Genomic DNA, 23,192 nt, shown 5'->3' with positions numbered 1-23,192 from the left:
GCCAGAGCATTTTAGTTTTTTGGTACTCAAAAGCTGCTAGGACTTCATGTAATGTGAATAACAATGCTGCTGTGTTACCCCATTGGCCTATGCATAACTCCGGGCTATCAGTTGTAAAATCACTGTTCTTAGTATAGAACCCCTTGAAATATGTTAACCAAGTAATTTCAGTGATGTTAGCATGCATCACGTTATTTTCAATCAATGACCCTGGAGTCGCCAGTTCTAGAACTATTTTTCTCTTCACTGCTTCAAGAATAATAAGCCATTTTCCTATGCATGTGCCACTTTTTACTCTCTAATATTGTCACACCCCTGGAGTATCACACAACTCCTTTTTTGCCACAGAAGCCAAATGTAGTGACCCCTTCCACCTTGGTTGGCACAGGCTCCTGATTTTAGAATATACAGGCACCACGAGGCAGCCAATGGGGTTAGGGAGAGGTTGTGGATAGGGAGGGGTGTTTAGGATCACCGGGCAAAGGTATTGGGATAGCAACATGAACCAGACTTGCACATATCCTGCCTTGCACTCCTAACTTGGTCACTCAGCAATCCTTCTTAATTAGTTTACCGAGTTGACCACTTGACATAAAGCAACATACAGAAGCACATATAGCATGATTGAAATGGAATCTTGACACTGTAACTTCACAAACAAAGATAACAGAAAATACTTGTGCTGCACTACTAGTAGTACAATCTCAATCTTGTACCTCGTTCCTACCATAGAGGCACTGCACCTGGTAGAACAACATATGACTACACACGTAACACATGATACCAACAACATGGAGTATGAACATGGAACCGCCACATACAACATAGCGTTACCACACACATGCATGATTTTCAGTTCCCCACACGCTCTGAGCCTTTGGGAGCGCTTGGAAGACTTGGCAGTCTGAGACCTTAGTTCGTAAAGCAAGGAACACCAAATGATCGTGTGCGGTCTTCATAACCAGAACAGCGACTGCTACTGCAGGCTCAGCAATCGTTCACACAAGAGCAGTAGTCTGTGCTTAATTAACGAAACAAACACTGATAACACGATTCATACTATGAGGCACTTAAATGACGCCTGGGGTAAGCACGCCGGCTCCACCCCAGGAAGTGTAATATCCAGCGTTGAATCAAGCGGCTGTTGTGCAATCATTCCTTTCCCTGCATGAGTGCCAAGCTGCCTGAGAAGACAGAGTTTCACCGCCGGGCCCGGGTTGAGAATAATATGCCGTCTGACCTGGGTAGACTTCCTTAAATAGCAAGTGTCTGCCCCTGCCTCCTCCAGACCAACTGTCACACAAAGGATCATGGGGATCGCAGTCTTTTCCCTGTTTGTGCACAAAACACCTTCTGTACACGATCCTTCCATGCCCTCAGTTGCCTTTTCCTTACAAATATACATTTGCAGTTTCTTCTAGCTTTCTTGACCTGTTCCGTCCATGTTTTTTTTGTATTTTCTAGGTTTCTTAAAAGGCCTTGTTCTGCAACAAACCATTTATCTCTTCTTACTGTTTTCTATTTCTCCTTAGTGCTTGGTTTTGTAACTAGAGGTTGTATTAAGGTGAGCATGTCATTATATGCTGAGAAGATATACTTGTAAGGAGTAAAATGGTCCAACAAGAATGCATCTATTGCAGGTAATACAGTCATATCAATTACAGGAATTGCAGCATTTGAATACAAGTCATCCCACTTCAATACTCCAAATTTACCAGGAATCTTGATTTCAATGTTATTAGTCAATAGTTCAGTAGAAATATTTATCCTTTTTTTGCTAATTTTAACATGAGAGGGTGATGTCTCTTTGAGAGGTATCTGCAGCCAAGTGAGTAATATTGCAAGAATCATCTTCATCATTTGATAATCCTTTCAGGACAGTGAGCGTCTCATGTAGTAAATTAAAGTCGCCCACCAGTATTACCTGCAATCTCCCAATTCTTTTATTATTCCGAATTTCAAAACACAGTTTTACCAAACAATATTGGTATTCCATCATCTCAAGCTTATCTATTATAAATCTTTAAGTGTAGAACATTATGTATTTGTTTACATTCTATTTGGAGTTCTTGCAAGTCGTGGGATCCCATTCCTATTTTTCTAATCGCAGCGTAATGACAGAATCAATCCACAATTTTAGGCATGCACTCTGCCTCCCCTCAGTGCCTTTGAATGTAGGAATATTAAAACATTCATCACCCTATACGTAGAGGTGGTTGAATATACGATGCCTCCTGGAAACAGATAAGCTGGTACTTTCTAATGAAACCACACTAGGAGACATTTTCAATTTTTTTAAGAGTCCTGGTGTATTCCATGAAAGAATTTGGACTCCATTTTGTATATAAGGAAATGTATTGTTTGGCCTTAAATCAATGAGATCATCCTCAGTACGAAGTTTTAATCAATCAATATGCTCCATGCGCCCACCCTTTTTATCAGCCTCAGTTACTAAAGCATTGGATAAGTCAACACTTGTTTCTAAAGTTGCATTAATAGTTAGTCCAAGCAGTTTCTCAACTAGGTGTGTAATGCTTCTTGTGTTTTGATTTTAATTTTGTTTGTTTCAACTTTTGGTCATCATTTTACTTCTATTTAGGACCCCAGTTTCAGGGTGGCAAAGCTATGAGTTTAATAATGGACCCCAAAGGCACGTATGTTCTATATTCTGGGGACTGAATCCCATCTACACGTATATACTTTTTCTAACTTAAAACTGTTATAATTATTGTTAACGCCACCCAGCATTCAATAGTATCATTGTGGATCACAGCAAAACACCCTCTTCTGGGACGAATCCAGTGAGTGCATAGTTTCAGAAGTGAGTAGTCATCCTCCTCCGTTCCTTTTGGAGGTTTTGGTAAATTGACCATTTAAACTTTATTTTTATTCATCCATTTATCTCTGCCTGTATTTCTCATGATATTTACATTAGGGGTACTATTTATCTTTCCCCATATATTCAAATGTATATTACTTAGAAAGTGGTTACCTCTAATAATATTGGATTTCCCAAACTTGGCTGTTGGTCCATTCAGGAAATAATGATTAATCATGGTATTTACAGCCGCCATTGCTGGGGGGCGTCCAATTGCTTAGATTTGTTTTATGCTTTTTCTCGGAGCATAACGTAGAAAGAAAGAGAGACAAAGTGGAGTACTTTCATCATCGTTTCCTTGCCTTGTCCTGAACCACTTTTATTTTTGTTAGACGCAGGGACTACACCCCCATTAAATATTGTTTCACTCTCAGTTAGACATGCAAATAATAGTTTTTTAAATTCCATCATATCACCATGTAAACTCTGCAGCATTATTTTCAAATTTTAGACCTATACTATTAATCTATCACAATGATTAGAGCAACCTGCTGGTGTATTATTATGATGGCTAGCACGATCATTTCTATGTATAGTGCATATAATGATCAGAAAACAAAATGTAGCTAAACCAAACTGTACTGCCGCTCCCTCTACAAGCACCATAACCTCTTTTCCCACTTCACAATTGGTATCTTGCATCCGTGCTAGAAAATCACCCCCACATTTCAAAACATCTTCTTCCACAGATTCGACACTTCTCACCATCACCACAAGGCTGTTAGCTACCAGAATATTAAATGAAGGAATACGATTTTTGAATATTGACATTTCTCCAGCATCACATTGATTTCGACATTTTGATCCTTGATATAATTTACTTGTAGTTTCACACCTTAGCCATTGTGTATTTCAGCAAGGATTCTAAAATAAAATGACAACCTCATTCATGGACGTGATTTTTTGGTTCCTCAAAAAACCCTTGTGAACCACGAAGAGGGGCCATTGATGGCGATAGTAACAGGGTATCCCTATTTGGCTATACCTTTGTGAGTCATTACGTTTGCCATTAACATTACAATGAATCACCAATCATCAGTGGTAGGCTGCACCAGATCTGTTGCATAAATGACCATGATGGCTAAATCATCATTTATAGCACAGTTAACAGGGAAAGGTATTTGCCTACTTAACACAATGTGCACATCCTTATCAAGTGATGTAAGCAATGTTTCATGTTCAGTAATTAATATATTTGCCACAGATCTCTCAAAATTCTTAAGTGGGAAGATATGTAATAGCCTTTCTGTTGGCCAGTTTAGAGCGTTAACATAGCAGGGTTATGTGTGATGATCATGTGTGCATAGAAGAATGCAAAGCTGTGGTCATAGAGAAGAAAGTCCAAGTGCAAAGCAATACAACGATAAATACACTTTAGTACTCTAAAACTAAAACATAAATCATAAATATTAAAAAGATATTAGAACACGGAAAATTCTATAACATTCCATCTTCCATCTTCATCAATATCATATAATAGGTTTGACTAAGAAGATGGTCCCTCAACTGCAACAGCCCTTCACAATAGCAATCCAATGCCTTGATCAGTGTTAACCAAACAAGAATGATTTTCTTCTATATAAAGAAGGGGAATTCAGAGAGAGGGCGCTAGAGGGCCAACCAAGATGGCGGCATCCTAGTGAGCTCCCACACGGCCTGTTATTAATCCTGCATCATCCTCAATCAGTCGGAATACTGCTGCCCTGACCTAAGAACATCCCTGCTGGCCAGACGTTGCCCCACTGTCCTGTGAAGTTTGGGGCCAAAACGGAGATCCGGCGACCCTAAACGCTGCCCCCCGAGCCTGACACCCAGGATAACCGAGTGGGCCCATCAGACGCCGTGGCGGAGGGTGACGGCCTGTGCCTGAGTGAAGATCGGGCGGGGGAGAGCCGTCTACCCCCCACCACATCCCTGGGAGGCAGAGCCATGCTGATCATCCGCGAGCTGCGGACAGGGGCTGGAGCGGGACTCCCCCGCGTCGGCAACCCCACGACGCGGTATCCACGGCATAGATGGAGCAGGCAACTGGAGGCTGCGGCTTGAGCGTTAGACCTCGAGAGGACCAGGCGCCCTCCTGATTGCCCAAATGGAGGGGGCGTTAGGCAGAGCACCGGTCCGCGCCGCCTTCCAGCTTCCCCCTTCTCTCACAACCGAACCCGGCACGGTGCGCGGCATCTCCCACCCACTGTGCAGGATGGGGGAACCAGGCTGGAAGCCATGATACAGAGGCCAAGGACGGCGGCCCCCCCTCCGGCAGGTGGCATCCCTGAACAATGCCAGAGAGACGAGCAGAGGCCAGAGGCGAGTGCCCGGTAGCAAACCACTGTTCTCAGGTACGGCACACGCTGGGGGCAACACTAACCCAGCCTCTGGCGGTCCTGCTCGGGCCCCCTCCTGCGTGTGCAGGCTACTTCTGATCCCAAGCCACACATCTCAACAAACCAACGCAACCTCTGCCAGAACTCATTATTTAGTTTGAGGAACTGTGTTGCGGGTCTTCGTCCCTCGGCAAGGCAGGGCAGGGAAACGGCCACTACTGCCCCACACTGCCTGAAGAAGTTGACCCAGCACAAATATCACTCTATGGGCAGCACCTCTGTTTGCCCACCCACTGCTGGACTTCCAGGCCCTCCTGTGAACTGCAAAATTAATGTACCACACCAGAGCTGGGCGCCACTTCCTTGCTCCTCGCACCTAGGGGGACACTTTGTCATCACCAACACTCTCCGCATAACAGACACCGCACTCCATCTTAAGGGGACAACTAGTGCCCTGAAACTGCGCATATGCACTATATTTAATGCAGGGATGCCCTCGGCTGCGCAGGTCCAATGGGGAGGATGGACAAGTCGCAGAGAAAACTAACTTTCTGGTCCGGAACGGTCCTCAAAACCCCTAGACTCCAAGAGGAGCCAGAGACTCCAACTGTCAGCGGGCACCAAATGGATGAGGGAATCGCCTCTACTGACATCAAGGGACTCCTGTTGGACCTGGAAGCAGGCATAGGGAGTCTGAACAACAAGATGGATGGCCTCTCCTCTAAAGTGGATCTCCTTCAACACCGAATGGACACTCACAGTGAGCGTCTCAACGAGGTTGAACAACGCGTGTCCAATTTGGATGATGGCGCAGTGACCCTTGGTGCTAGAGTCACCAACTTGAGACCCGAATGAAGGCAGCCACCGCCAGGTGTGAAGATTTAGAGGGTCGCTCCCGAAGGAATAATATTAGGATTATTGGGGTGAGGGAACACCAAACTGAAGCGAAGATGGAAGACTTTGTCGAAGCGCTATGCACCACCCTCTTCGGTCGGGAAGCCCTCTCTCACCTATTTGTAGTGGAAAGAGCACACGGGATCCCATCCTCCAAACCCATCCCAGGTGCTCCCGGCAGGCCAATAATTGCAAAATTGCTCAATTATGAAGACCGTGATACCATCCTCCGACTATGCAGGGAGAGAGGTGAGCTCCACCACGACGGAGACAGAATACACTTTTATCCGGACTTCTTCCCGGCAGTCCAGTCCCAGAGGAGATGCTTCACTTCCACCAGGCAAAGACAACCAAATCACGTACTCAATGCTCTTCCCGGCACGTCTCAGAATCCAGCAAGGGGGAAAAGTCCATTTTTTTCCAGACGCCGGAAGAGGCAAACGCATTCTTAGATCGAACAGGATGTCCCGAGCTAAACATCAACCAGGCATGAGCACAAAGAGAAAGAAGCAACAGAAACCCAAAATAACTAACACAAGGTCATTGGCACTAAAACCCACATACAAAACACAGCAACTTTTCCGAAATCAACACAGGAGTTAAACACTCCGAGGCCGTGCAACTTGGGATGCCCCGAGCGCCTCCTGCACAGCAAAGTTAACTCAATTGTTCACTGTTAATGGGTGGGAAAGCAGGGGACAGACCCACGCCGTTGTGAAATGTACCCCGACCAAAGGAGCAAACGGGCGACTTGGGGGTTGCCTGTGTAAGGAAGGAAGTTGGAGAATGAGGTTGGGAATGCGCCCCCGGATCGCCGACCCCCACCACCCCCCCAAACCACCATGCAGTATCATATCCCCTCTTCCACACACGCCGGAGATCTCCAGCAATCAGATGTAAGCGCTGCCTGCGGCACTGGGACACCCCCCCGAGTCAGACTTGACAACATCAGCATAAACCGGCACGTCAAACAAGCAATTCAAAGTCACCACGTGGAACATTAGAGGGGGCAACCGCCCCTCTAAAGCAAGGAAGATCCTTCAATACTTGAAGAGACCTGAAGTGGATGTGGCCATGATCCAAGAAACGCACCTCCTCCCTGGAAAAGAACATCAATGGGCCCAAAACTGGGGACGTCATAGATATTTCTCCTCGTACTCCGCTTATGCTAGAGGGGTAGCGATCCTGATCAGTCGGAGGACTGGCTTTCGGCTGATAAACTCTGTGAAAGACACAGAAGGCAGATCTCTCTTGGTGAAAGGGATAGTGGAAGGCAAAGAAATTACCTTGGTCAACTCCTACGGCCCCAATGTAGATGGTGTAAACAACTTTGACTGGGTACTCACACATCTCTCAGCACAAGGCGCGGAGACGATCATCTGGGGAGGAGATCTGAACACTGCCCTAGACCCTGTGAAAGACAGGTCAAGGAACACAACACTGCCGATCTCCAAAGCCATTCTCCAGGTACGGGAAATATGCAAAGCCTACGACTTGGTGGATGTGTGGAGGCACAGTAACAGGGAACAGCGTAACTACACGTTTCACTCGGCAGTACACAACACCAGCTCTAGAATAGACTACCTGTTCATCTCTGCTAGAGGTCCGTTCCATTAGGGGCCCTGCCAAATCCTACCTAAAACTTTCTCTGACCACTCCCCGGTAACTCTCATCTGCAACCCAGCCGCCTACAAATCTCGCCTGCTGCATTGGTGCTTCAAACCAGAATCACTGCAAGACCAAGTATTCGCTTCACAACTACGCGGTGAGATCTCTACATTCTTGGAAACCAACATAGGCACGGTGGCTTCTATGAGCACGATTTGGGAAATGCTAAAATGTTTCATTAGAGGTGTTTGCCTGGCTAAGGAGAACAGTATCTTTAAACTGATCCAACAGGAACTAACCTCCAGTGAGGAACGATTAAAACTCCTCGAACTGAAATGCTCGACCACGAATGACTCGCGCTCCCAGGCTGCTCTTAAAGAACTACAAACGTTCAGAGCTGCAGCAGAACGTGAATTAAAATTCTTGGGCCGAAACAGACAGGTCAGTCAATATGGCGAAGGCCAAAAACCAGAAGCCCTCCTGGCAAAACTAGTAAATGCCGACCGGGAGCCTATGACGGTTGAAAGAATTCGCTCCAGACAAGGCCAGATCGTGCACACAGATGAAGAAATAGCAGAAGCATTTCAATCCTTCTACCAAGACCTTTACACCTCAAAATACAACTCGGACACCAACGCCCTACACAGGTACCTTGAAGACACAGAACTCTATTGGGTAGAGAGAGAGCTGCGAGAACCTCTCAACGAAACCATTACGTCAGAAGAGATAATTGAAGCCACCAAAACCCTCCCAAACACCAAAGCCCCAGGACCCGATGGCCTAACGGGGGAATTTTATAAAGCTTTCACAAATACCCTAGCTCCCCTTCTTGCCAAGGTGTATGGTGAGGCATTAGAATCAGGGTCCCTCGCACAGTCTACTCGTGAGGCCAATATAATTCTACTACACAAGACCGGTAAACCATCAGAAGAATGCGCGTCGTATAGGCCCATTTCCCTACTTAACCTCGATAATAAGATACTGGCAAAAATTCTTAAAAAGACATTACTACCACTGATGCCCGGCCTTGTGCTCGCAGACCAGGCTGGCTTTGTGCCCGGCCGCAGTACAACATTTGGCATCAGGAGGCTGTTTGGGATTATCGAGGCTCTGGACCCCACTCACTGGGCCGTCGCGGTTCTGCTCGATGCCGAAAAGGCCTTCGACTCAGTAGAGTGGCCCTTTCTATTCGCAGTACTCCCCCGGATGGGCATAGGTGCCCGTTTCATTAAACTTATATCCTTATTATAGAACAACCCCCAAGCTACCATTTTAGTGGATTGGTGAGATTGACCTCCATTAAACTACAACGGGTACCAGGCAAGGGTGCCCGCTATCAGCGTTAATATTTGCATTAATAATGGAACCTCTGGCATCGACCCTGCGATCCCGTCAACTCCACCGAGGGCTCAACATAGGCCCACACAAGTTGATCATTTCCCTATATGCAGACGATGTAGCACTATTCATTTGAGACCCCGTTGAAAACCTGAACCCAGTGATGAGGGAAGTAGTTAAATTTGGGATAATGTCTGGCTTAAAAATTAACCACACTAAATCAATTGTATTCCCACTCACTCCTGCCACCAAACCATTCACTGATGACTATCACTTTGCATCCCTCTGGAACAGCCTTCCTGCCTCCCTGAAACTTGAGGAGAACCATCTCCGGTTCCAGAAGCACCTCAAAACCTTCCTCTTTGCTTCTGCTTTCTCTCTCCCTCTCCCCTGCTAAATTCTTCACTGAAACTGCACTGAATCTGCAACTGGGCCACTCTCACCGACCTCGGTCCTGGGCCCAGCCACTCTCCACTTGCACTGCCTCCCTGGCAACCCCTGCACTGCGGAACTGTCTCTGTATCCCTACAGCCCCCCCCTTCCCAACACTTGCCTGCACTTACCTTGCACTTGCCACCAGCTGGCCCTATTTATTTATTTTATTCTACTTACCTTGTACTGCACTTACCCCATTCCCCTTCTCCTTGCACTTTTTCCCTTCCCCCTACCCCTGCACTTGCGCGATCTAAATGACACCTGGCCTAGTAGGATCGTTGTCTGTCTTCCCCTTGTTCCCCCCTCCCTGCCTCGTCGCGCCTTGAAACACTTGTGTATAGGCGCGTTACAAATGCCATATCGTATCATATCATATCATGGGAAACCTCACAGGTACGCTATCTAGGGATATTGATGTCACTAAACTACCACAAAGTTCTCTGTGACAACTATGAGGCTGCAGTAAAAACACTGCGGGAGAAGGTAAACCGTTGGAAATCTCTCCCGCTAACCCTGTGGGGAAGAGCCTCACTGGACAAAATGGTGATTTTGCCGTAACTGCTGTACCTTTTCTCCAACATCCCCATTTTAGTTCCACAACCCTTTCTGAAGAAAATTGAAAGTCTGGTCCTAGAGCTTCTATGGGCGGGCAAACCAGCCAGAGTCGCTAACTCAATGCTGACTCTCCCGGTATCAAGCGGGGGATTGGCTCTCCCTTACTTAGAGAGATATTTCTGGTCAGCGCAGGCGCAGTTCCTCAGCTACTGGTACGCCACACACTTCGTCAGGCCTCACGTACAAATAGAGCGCGCCCTAGCAACTCCCAACATACTGAGGGCAGTCATCATTAGTCAGCTCCCAGTACCCAACAATACCATGAATGTTGTCCTCATGACCTATGGGATCTGGAAGAGACTCACACAAAAATACAAAGTTCCGGTGAGTTACTCACCCCTCCTCCCGATTAAATTCATACCAGGGATACCTCTGACCTCCGAAAAGGTCTTTCATCAATGGGTAGAAAAGTTGCAGATAAACACTCTAGGTGACCAGTTCAATGAGGGAGTTTTTATAACACTCCAACAAGCAATGGAGAGAGGGGGAGTCACCTCCCTAGACACGTTTCTCTACTTCAGAACCAGATACACCCTCCAGGCACTCTTCCCCACCTTCCCGCGACAACCCTCAACATAGCAGCTATTGCATAATGTGATCCAAGCACAAGGCGAGGGCAAATTGGTCTCAACCATCTATAGATCCATCTTAACTGACACAGTACCCATCAACACACACTCGAAAACAAGATGGGAGAACTCCCTTCAGGTCAGTAATACCAGAGGAGGAATGGACTTTCATATTGCGACAAACAAAAAGAAATAGCACTGAATTCACGTCTCAAGCAAATCCACTTTAACTTTTTACACCAGACGTACTTCACCCCTGCCCAAAAGAGTGAACAACAACCAGATTTGCCGGCAAAATTTGAGAGGTGTGGAAACCTAACAGCCGACTTTGTCCACCTCACATGGGGTTGCCCCAAGCTGACACCTTTCTGGACCCAGGTCATTCAGATCACATCAGCAATTATAGGTGAGGAAGCACACCCGTCCCAATGGTGGCTCTACTGGGGATGACGAAACAACTCTCACCGGCAGTGAGGAAACTGGCAGGGGTGCTGCTGACCCTACCCTGCATGAGAGTCGCCATGGCCCGGGGTCGAGGACCAGCCCTGACGGTAGCAAACTGGCGCAAGGACATCCTCTACTGCCAAGATATAGAGTCAGATTTCATCAAGACGTTGCCTCAACACGCATGCCCCCTGATATCTGGGGCCCATTCGTGGCATTCCTAATCAACGTAGCAGACGAGGACACATCATCCTCGACGGGAGAACACAACACCCAAGACAGAGATACGTAACTTGCTCAAACACAAGATCCAGCGTATTCACCAATTCGCGAGGAGGAGGAAATGAACTATCACAAACCTCAGCAGACTGTGTGGGGGGGGAGGGAAGGTAAGGGGAGGGGCGGTTAGGGTGGTGCATGGGTAACACGCCCTAATGGGGGTGTGACAGTTATATAACAGTTTAAAAATTATAAAATAAAGTTTAAAAAAATAAAAAATAAAGAAGGGGAATTCAGATAAAATTTAAAGCATCAATCTCCAGACTACCTGGAGGGCTACACAATGGTGTTTTGAAGGGAGACCAAAGTCTGACTCTCTACCCGTTCATTGGATCAATAGTAGCAAAAAGAACATTGCAGAAAGCAGCATAAACCCAAAATACCAATATGTTCACAAAATGAAAATTCAGAAAAGTAGCCAATGTACATTGCAACAAGCAAAAGCCTGCACACAATACATTCAATCCTGAAGCCTTTTTATCCAAGGGTTGCAGTCAGCCGTGGCAAGTTAATGAAAAGTTACTGTCTTTTAATACATCTCATCATTATTAGAGGTTAATCTAGGAATCCCAATATTTTCGGCACAGTTCATTTCGTCCAAGGTGGATCAAAAGATCCTCTGATTGGTTTAAAGTGTTCCCATGGCCCACAGGAACCATATGAAACTGCATTAACTGCTCCTACTGATGCCTCTGAACCATTATAGCCCTTTAATTGAGGTAACACATCATACGATGGATGGGATGCAGAATAACTCTTACCCCAGTTAATAAGACCGACTCAGGAAGTTAGCAAAATTTCTCATCGGACTGTTTTATTTTCAATTGTCTAAAACATGGAGTTACAACAGACATCAATGGATGTTGCACAGCATAGTCTCAACATATTTCATAAAAAAGCATTCTAATATTGTAAAAAATCATCATACGTTTTGTCACACTCCCTGGTAAACAAGAAACACCTATGTGGGATTGTGGTTGGCTTAAGGGGAACATCTAAGTATACTTTCTATACTGGGTGGGATTGTGATTCGGTCTGTACAGTCAGGTGGACAACTTATGCCCACCCCTAGTGCAAGTCATCTTCAACAGTTATTAGATACATGGTATATCATTGGCTTTCAATCTCTAAGGCCCTTCGTTATATGGCCTTCTACGATTGGTTGGTACGTTTATACCCTTCAAGAACATTCAATTCACTATTAGCGTGTAAGCTGATACCCCAGGCATCAGTGGGTGGACTTGACCGTGTCTCCCCACCCAATTAGCCCCATATCTCTCATCACTCCTGCCTTCTGCCATTCAGATTGTCTTTGAACTCGGCCTTGTAGTTGCTTCTTGCTCCTGGGAATATAAGGCAGTGTGAGCACGTTCTTATAAGTATTCAAGTCTGCATGCCCACTTCTATTTCCATCCCGGACTCACGTGAAAGGAGACCATGAATCGGCCCATTTTATAGCAGTTAATTGTCTTAAATGAAGAAACTTGGCACTCATGATGTTCTCTCTTTTTTAACTTTAACAAGGGATGCCTCAATGTCTCACATTCACTGTTCAAGGACTGATAACCAGTGTTGGCTGCTTCAGCCTTTGACATCAGGCCAGACAGTGTTCTTGGTCTTGCTTCGAGCTCCAGCTAATTCCTTGCTGCGACACACACATAGCTATCCATCCTTCTTTATCCATGGGTTTGAGCTTACTAAACTTGTGACATCGAACATCCAGATTCTATATATAATGGCGGCACCGCCTCCGGTCTATTTCTCTACGAATAGCCACTTACTTAGTCTACTTGTGCTACAGCATCTGTACAGTTATAAAATGGCTTGCATTTTCTGCAGTGCTCTTCACACGTGCAATCTTCAATCTGCATATGGAAGTTTACTCGATTCTTTACTTCGTCATCAGATTCTATACGGTCTATGCATCTTCTTCTTTGGCCATTCTTCTCAGTGCATCAAGCTCACTTCTTGTGACGTCAACAGCTTCTTTTTCTATTATTTTCATATTCCTTCTGGGACTTTCTCCAGGAGACTGTCAGTTCTCTGGGGATACATCAGAGAGGGTTTTCTTTGTGGATACCTTGTCTCAAAGACTCTTGTCAGAGTATTCACAGTTACTCGTGTTGTGCACGTCACAGCTTCTGGTTCTCAACATACAGGTAGCATGGGGTAGGACTTCCTGTAGAGGCATTTGGCTCCTCCTCTTCACTCCCACCTCTGGTTGATCCCTCAACCACACCTTCACTGGGCTCTACATCTAGACATCCCCTCTTGAAGAAGTGCTTCTTCGGAGTCCAGATCTTTACTACTACCTTCAGGGATCCTGTCAATTGTACATGTTCATCAACACTCCAGGTCAGGTAGCTGCACTGGCCATTTGGATTACAGTAGACCCATCAGCCAGGTACTTCTTGTGATTCCTTGGATATAGGAACTTTGTTACATATAGTGCTACGATGCTGGTCTTTATGCACTTTCTGAGTTCATCTGTCAACTCCTTGGGTTCAAAGCCTGATTCAACATCGATCATGATCTTCATTCCTACAGCTTTCTTTGCTGTCTTCTTGCACTGTGTAATTACACAGAATTCAAACATTATCATCACCAAAACTGCTCCAAGAAATCTGAAGATGTTTGCCATCCATTGTGGAACCCATGAGAAGATTGACGCAAACCAACTGTCATCTGCTATCTTATAATACAGTTTTGTCAGCAATGTTATGGCCTCTCTCAAGGTCCCATTCTCGTCATCATAAGAAGGTATAAATGTGCAACATAATGGACCGATTTTGGCACAATCTCCCCCATCCATTGCTGTGATCATATCAAGGACATTTCTGTTCTGGAGGGTCGTCAACTGTATGGGCCTCAATTCTTCCTTGATAGCATTGAATCCCTTTATGGTAGTATTGATCATCTGCAGGAGCTCAAAGCAAGTGATTTGAAACCACTTTGCATTTGCCATCGTCTGGATCCCTGGCATAAAGATAGTCATGAAGATTGCTGAAGTCCGGCTGAACAAGCTGTGCTCATACGGAATAGCATCTAAGGTTTCTATTGATTTTGCTGAAAAGTAATCCTCTGTTGTCTGGTTGAGGAATTTGAGTGATGCTCTCTTCCTCAAATGGACATCTGCTTTTGGAAACTCTCCAAAGTTCAGGTCACTTTTAGGAATCACTTATGCTGGAACATGTATGAGTACCAAGGAACACGTCCCTCCCCAGTACTTAGGCAGCTTCATGTAGGCCCTGGAACCACAAGCCCAATATCGATCCTTCAGGACTGCTGTCCCTGCTCCCATTCTAATAATGTCAACTGTAGTTTGCAGCCTTTATTTCTTTCACCACAATTCTTTCCCTTTCTTTGAAAGCATAATGTCGCATTTATCAATGGAACTACCATCATCGGGCCAGATTCATCTTCTACCCATGTCAAAAGCCTGGCATGGTTAGCCCATGATTTTAAACATGCATCGTCCACTCTCTGTACTTCTGGCAAATATTCTGACTTCAATAGATGAGCTGTGCAGGACATTCGGCCTCCTTCCATACTTTTGTGGATTTTACTTGTCCATAAACTAAAACTTGTGTTCCTTCCCAACATCCAGGCCATCCTGCTACTTCTGCTTTATTAGGGCAATTCAGTCTCTTTATCTCCACAACTAGTACCTCTTCATGTCCTTTCTCAGGATATGTAAGCATTTTGTTTTTCCACGCAGGTTCCTTTTCCATCTGTGTAGTCTTGATATAATAATCCTAGAACGCAAATTACCATTTCGATCTCTATTGCAGAGTGGCACAGCATTCTTGGAATTGGCCTCTTGTCAAGCATGCTGCAAGATGAACAAGACATCTGGCATCGTACTCTGGGATTTCTCTAGAAATGAACATTTGTATTGCATACATGGCATAGGGTATGAGTGCGCAGACATAGCAACTCTCCTTAGACCTTTTATCCCCCACCTTTTTCATGTGCTGGTACCACATGCTATTACCCGAGTGTGCTATACTGTCTAGATATGTGTTTATCCCTTCATTATCTTCCTCTGCATTTCTGTTGATTCTCACTACTACCAAATCCATGCTCAAATAATAATCTACCTCAGTAGAAGTGAATAAATCAAGAGCAGTACTTGTAGTAGGAGGAATCATAGTAGTCTCTGTCTCAACAGGAGCGTTAAATAGAAGGAACAGAAACACACTGAGTATGATGGCACATTCGTATATCATAAACCAACATATCAATCCCCACCATTTGCAACATTCTGGAATTAGTTGAGCTTGCTCATTGTCTAAAACCTTGACACTTTCAACATTTATCATGTTCGCTGTACTCAGTTAAGGAAGGATAAACACCTTTTAATCAGGCAATTACGGTATGTCTGGTAGTTGCAGTATTTCTTCTACTATTGCTACAAACAGCCTTCTAATCACAGGACAATTTTTAGGATCGTATAGGAAAGTACGAATGTCCACATCTCTTCTAACAAGGGTAGGATAAACTTGAAGAATGAACACAAAGACAGCAAGTAGCAGTCTATGGGTATCTCCATTGGTCAGGACCATAGGGCTAGTTAAATAAATGCACAGTAAAAAATGAATCGGGGTACTGCTCATGTTTCCAGTTAGCAAATTCAAATTCGAAATCTAGTTCAGGCATATTCGTGATACATCAACAACTTTCTAAAGTTTATTTCAAGGATTCCTGTGGCTAAAGTGAAGAATTGCACTCCTGCTATAATATCTATAAAGTGTGTCCAAGCCACAGTCCAAATGCAATCTGCATTTATTTATAAGTAACTTTATTGTCCTTCTTCTTTGTCATCGATCGAGTCTGCACATGCTGAAATTCTTCTTTTTGTCTTGCATCTGAATCGATTGTTGGGGGTACTGCAGCTTCACCAGATGTAGCTTCACGTCGTTCAGGTCTGCCTTGAACTTTCACTGCTGAGGGAGTAATGTTCTCCACTACATATGGTCCAATGAATCTTGGCTCATGCCACTTCCTAGTTATGTTTTTTATCAACACACTGTCACCAGCAAAGAGCTTAGGCACCGATAATAGCTCTGAAGATCCGCTTGCTGAATGGTTTTCATCTGTGTTCTGAGACCAACCCCTCTGGTGCTTGAGTTGATCTGAAATGACAGAGATACTAGCAGTCATGTATGTCAAATACACTCGCAGCTCATTTCCTAACAATTCTGCAGTATTCTGCACATCACTTCTACTCCTCGATGGGGGAGTCAGAGGTGTTCTCATTCACCATCTTGTCACTAGTTCATGGGGTTTGAGGTGGTGCTCTGAGCCAGGCTGATTCCTTAGGGAATGTAGAGCTAAGGGCATGCAATATAGACGTCCCTTCATCTTTGGGTTAACTTGAGCTTGGCAATTCTCTCTTTAAGGAGGCCGTTGAGTCTCTCACATATCTTGTTTGCTTGCAGGTGATAAGCAGGAGACAAATTGTGTTTAATATTTACAGGCCGATTCATGCAATTAATGTGCGCTGAAAATTCAGGAAGCAGGCGTATGTGGACCCGCGCAGCATAAAAGTGCGCGCAAACAACAAACAAGCTCAGACGCTGCAATGAATATACTGTTCCTCGCAGCAGTGGTCGTGGGATACCTCAGGAGGAGGAGGAGGATAGTTAGGGCCAGAATTTTTACACCCATAACCACCCTTTTTGGGATGCCTGATGACCCGATGTATGGGAGGTACAGGTTTCCACCTCACATAATACTCGACCTCACATCACCCACCCTGTGCTCCCAAGCACTGAGCCCCTTGGAAAAGGTGCTCAATGTACTGCGCTTCTTGGCTACTGGGTCATTTCAGTGGACAAGTGCCATAGTGGGGGGAGTGTCACAGGCCACGCAGTCACGCTGCCTACACCAGGTCTTGGCCATCATGCCCCTCAGTCTTCAGGCACATATATAGCTGCCCAGAACACCTGCAGAAAGGCAGGCTGTTGCCCAGGATTTTTACGGGGTGGCACACTTCCCCAAAGTGCTAGGTGCCATTGATTGCACCCATGTGGCTCTACGTCCTCCCAGGGCATCAGAGCACATCTATAGAAACCGCAAGCACTGGCATTCCATCAACGTGCAGGTAGTATGTGATGCCAAGGGAATCATCACCTCAGTGTATTCCAACTATCCAGGGTCCACCCATGACAGTTTCATATACAGAATGACAACCCTAAACCGGGACCTAGAAGCTGGGCGGCATGGCGATACATGGCTGCTTGGTGAGTATAAATGCCTGCATGTCAGATATTGAGTAATGTCACAACCCCACTAATGATACCCATCATCACCTCCCCAGGGGACAGTGCCTACCCTCTGAGCACCCACATGATGACGCCAATTCAGAACCCCACCACACCACCCGAGGTAAGATACAACACATCCCATATTGCAACCTGTGGCATAGTGGAGCGCACATTCGGCGTGCTCAAGTCACGCTTTCGCTCCTTTGACCGTTCTGGGGGGCAGCTGCTATACGCTCCCCCAGTAGTGTGCAGGATCATAGTGGCAGCATGTGTCCTGCACAAAGTTGCAACACGCCGGGGCCTGCCGGTGGACATGGTGGTGCCCCCACATCCCCAACCACATGCACGGCCGCTGCTCATGGAAGGGGAAAGGGCACGTGGTGAGGCAGCCCGTACGCAGCTGGTGGCTAATTACTTCACCTAAAATCACACCCCTGTGGAGTGCACACAGCCCTGGCACATACCAGCTGACAATCAATGATGATGACATAAGGGACAGTCGATGTCACAACCATACCAGCCTGAAATTGACCACCTGGAAGTGTTACATTGTGTGCATCCCTAACTACCCAAAGACAACCAATGCTGTGTCATTAAAAGACATATATTCATGCTGCATGAATGACTACCCCCTAGCAAAATACAACATGAAAATAGCGCAATGTCACCCAACCCCTCCCCATCTCCGCCACCCAACACACCATGGCATGTCATGCAATGTGAAAGAAAAAAAAAGCAATGCACAAGACCTGACACAAATTTCACAAAGTGCACTGTCCCAAATGGAAACAGCCCACAGACAATATGCTCCCAGTAATCAATATCAAACAGTACACATGACCAAATACTTACCACCAACACAGTATGAAACATTGCAAAAACATGACAGTACAAAGTCAAAGTAGTGGTAGTCTTACAACATGAATAAGCCAGCACATCGCCCCCTTCCAACTGCAGAGTGTTGCTGCCACGCAAATGTGTCAGTGTACTGCATACAACATGAACTCCATCTGCAAAGGAGACGGCCTTGTGAAGACATGAAGTAGGTACCTGCAAATTTTGAGGAAGACATGGATGCACAAGCACATATCAATATACCATGCAGTGTTCAACAATACCCACACAGTAATGACTACTGACTGCCCACACAGCTCATGGGAGCCCAATGTCACCGTGTAAGTCACTGTCACTTGGTCACACCCTTTGCAAGCCCATGGAAACGGGAAGCAGCAGGGATGCGTGTGTCCCGAACCCAAGCATCTAACCCAAACTCAGGACAAGCCTGCATGTGCCCAGCCGGAATACACAGTGGATGCCCACGGGAGCCACACAAGGCAACACACCTGTAAAAAAAAAAATAAAATCAAAAATGGCCATCTGGGGGGCAGGGAGGGGAGGCCACCCAGGAGGTTCGAGGACAGGGTGCACACCAACACCCACCTGCGTGGATGTAGGGGAAAAAAAAATACCTCCAGGGGCTCATGGCCTGCACGGCTATGCCATTGTGGGAGAACTGCTGTCGGCCTCTTCACCCTTTGCTGCTGCATCAGGAGGTGGTGGTGCAATGGGAGGCAGCCCACGCAAAGCCCTGGTATGGTCCTCCATGGCAGCAAGCATGCGGGTCTGGAAGGTCTGATTCTGGAGGATGATAGTGCGGAGATCCCCATGCAGCACCTCACGGTTTGCCTGCATTTCTGCACGCATGGCCTTGCGTGATGCCCAGATCTCCTCACGGGCTGCCTGCAGCTCAGTTGAGAGCAACGTGTGAGCTGCTCCAGCTGCTATTCTGCCCTAAAATTTCGGGAAGCCTCAAGATCAAGCGCAGTCTCCCTGATGTTATGGAGTTCTACCCTCAGGGCTTCCCTGTGGCCCTGTGACTCTATTGATATGGCTTTGCGCAGTGTCTCCAGTGCCACCCGTCGGTCCCTGTTGGACGCCAACATGGCTTCCATGTGTGATTGGCAAATGGAATCTGTTGCCTGCTGTTGTTGCTCCATCTGCCTTTCAGAGGGATAATGGAAGTGGCCACCCTCTCCATTCCCTGAGCCATCATTTCAACTGATGCTGCCTGTTGGGTTGCCATACCATACATGGAGTTTTCCCATACAGTATTGCCTGGTGGCGCACGGCCACTGTGTCGGCGGGCACCACACCTGTTTGGGGCAAGGTGATCTGCACCTTGCTGTGCTGGCACTGCCTGAGGCTGCAGGACTGCATTCCCCCTCTGATCTGCGGGCCCAGGAACAGGATCAGATGTTGTGGAGTGTGACCCTGCATCTGTAACTGCCAAAGGCAGACCTACCAACACTGACATCCCCATAGAGGGTTTTACCCCTGGTGCAGGTGGGTTGGAGAGAATCCCTGCCAGAAGCACTCACCTGCGACAGCACATAAGTCTCATCATCCGATTCAGCACCTGAATAGAGGTCTGGGGAGGTGCACCCAGAGGCACCCCTGGACAGAATGGTCTGCAGTAAGATTGGGTTTTCACCCACCACCACACCACGTCCTCCACTGGTGCTCGGTCGTGGCTGAGATCCCTCCTGGGTCTGCGCCATCTCCTCAACCTCACCTGCATCAAGTGCGTCATCACCTGCAAAAACATTAAATACAACAAATGCAAACAGGCATGAGCACCATAGCACACACATAGGCCTGACAAGACACAGATCCTGTACATGATATACACATGTCCCACATGACTATAACCCTGGCATGCATGCACTGTCAATGAGTTGGAAGGGGAGGCAAAAAGCAGATACTGAGGACACCAAGATGGAAAAGCAACACTCTTGATGCATGGTGGGTAGAACTGGCATCACACATTAGCCTGTGAGTGGCATGTCCAATACACATACATGACACATAGCACACAGATGGCATGTAGCATAGCCATGGTACATTACACAAATACAGCGATATGTCAGTGAATGAGTACTGTCACCCATCCATGTGAGATTGACATGATGAGATGAAAAATGCTAAATAGTGTGGCAAAAGAGGCATGTGCCACACACTGAAACACATCCAGTTTACAATAATACAGTGATTGTAGGCAGATATACACATCAATGGTTGGTCACTTTAACATGACAGCAAACAACTATCATGTTCCACATTCAAACAGGCCCCAAACATTATTGTGAGCAGGCCAATACTCAATCAGCCTGAATGGTCTAATCATTCACATAACAAGGCAACAAGTGTGGGCCAATGTGTGGTGAAATCAATGACAGAAGCATGTCACATATGTGGCATTAGTGCTGAAAAATGCGTAGCAAAAATGGGAGAATTGAAACAATCAGCCAGAATGAACACTGAAATAATCTGAACAATGTTGTTGCAAGATGACAGGTCAAGGGCAACTGCAGTAATGTGGTGCTAATTGGCTACTGTGGGCAGAAGGGTTACTGTCATACTGAAGTCCAAGGCACGTGAACGTATTGGAGTAAGCACATGGGTGACCCATACCACTCTGGAGTACACACCCTCACCTGGCACTCAATGAGAACCTGTCACCCAAACAACATACACATGGATTACACACACATGCATGGGCACTCACCGGACAATGCGTCGTAATCAGGTAGGTCTCCCACGCCTTGGATCTGTTCCTCTGTGACGAAGGTTCCAGCAACAGGCTCATGTTCAGTGAGTTGGTTGTCCTCTGGTGGAGATCCACCACCAGTCACCAGAGTAGAGGCATGATTTGAGGCCTGCTTATTCTTTTCTCTGCGTTTCAGGTCATTCCACCGCTTGTAGCAATCAGCTGTGCACCTCACAAATCCAAGGGCACTAATGTGGACCGCGATGGTCATGCCAGTGTGCCCTACATTGACCAGGTGTTGTCTTGCACCCTGCAGTCACCACCATGTCGTGGCTATGTTCCGAGACATAGGCCACAAGTGCATCAAGTTCGGCTTCATTAAAGCTAGGCTTCCTCGATGTGGCGGAGTGTGTAGCCGTGTCTGGGGTCTCAGCCTGTAGTGCCAGAGCACCCTTCTTCCTCTTTTTCAAAGGTGGTGCAGATCCTGAGTGGCTTACGCCACTCTGATCAGTAGGGGCAGAAGCGCCAGTGGACTGTGTACTAGGAGTGTGCAAAGGCAGAATGACCATAGGTCTTGGTGCAGGCATTGGCTGCAGGGTGATGTTGGCAGGGGCAACATCGGTCTGATGGACCTGGACCGACACTGTCACGCTGGGAGACTCAGAGCTGGGGTGGATAGAGCTGCAGCTGCCCCTGCAGCCTCCCCACCCTGCCTATTTGGGGCAGCAGATAACATTGCTGCCCCAGATCCACATGGCCTGGTGACAACAACTTGCACCGCCACACGTGGCTTAGACTTTCTGACCTGGAAGTCAGCCTGGGAGTCTTCCTGTGCCGGTTCAGGTGCCACAATGGGCCGGTCCAACAAGGGCTGAGCTGGGATGGTGACAGCTACGTTTCCCACAATGAGGGGGGTGGGGCATGGGTGTCCCTGATTGGTCCTCCACACATGGGGGTCTAGGGGCACCCTGCAAATCCTGGCCATGTCCCCTACCGTGCCCACCACGCCCACCTTTTGAAGGTCGGCCACCTTTGCCTCCCTTACCGCTTGGTCGCCTCCCAACCATGGCACTGATGTTGTTGTGCATATGGGAGTAGCAGTAAACTATTGCCCTGGGCAATTGGGGGTGAAAGGGGTAGGGCACTAGATGGAATTCGTACTGTAGTGATTTAGCAAGGCTGTCTGTGACCCCTGGGGGAAGATGATGAGTCACGCAATGCACAGGCACCCCAAAAACAAAAATGAACGTGCACGCAGCCCCTCGTAGAACACATGCGCGGAAAAATGAACCTGCACTACGCTGTGGCACCCAGAAACACAAAAATAAGCGTACGAGTAATATACGCAGCATACAAAGACCTCTGAAGGGGTACGTGACACACGGGGCAAGCACAGTTGGTAAATAAGTGCGCGACTCACCGTATGCCTGGAAAAAGAACGTGAAAAAGACGCACGTGTGCGCATTGGCAACACCCCTGCAAAAGAAGAAGTGAACGCTGTTTGAGGAAACAGGGCCAACCAAGAAATTGAACGCTGTCAGAGGTAACAGGGAGTACGAACTTGAAACGCTGTGAAGTAATCGCGTGAGAACCGACAAGAAATACAAAATTCACCCACTCGCTCTCCACGGAAAGCAAGGAACAAGTAAATGGCGTCCTACACGTATCTTTTAAACCGGCCCACATGTACAACGTCACTTACCCGTGTACGCGCTAAGGCCCTTTCCACCAATTACACGAGCTGACACTCGGACGTGCAGTTTTTGCACGTGTACGATGAACATGCACCCGTGTTGAGGGAAACGCCCTTGTGCGTAACGTCACAGGCGCGCTTATGCGCTAAGGGCCTTTCCTCGAATTACACGCAGACGTGTAAAATTTTCATGTGCCAAATCACTCTGTATCAAGCTGGCCACGCAACAACACACGGAAGACCATGCTCCTGCCCAGAAGGCCGAATTACTGCCCCCCCAGAGCCCCGAGCATGCTCATACC

The sequence above is a fragment of the Ambystoma mexicanum genome, chromosome 7q, assembly GCF_040938575.1.
Source record: "Ambystoma mexicanum isolate Mex_15411 chromosome 7q, UKY_AmexF1_1, whole genome shotgun sequence".
In the NCBI taxonomy this organism is placed as follows: domain Eukaryota; kingdom Metazoa; phylum Chordata; class Amphibia; order Caudata; family Ambystomatidae; genus Ambystoma; species Ambystoma mexicanum.
Note: the sequence above shows the minus strand (reverse complement) of the source record.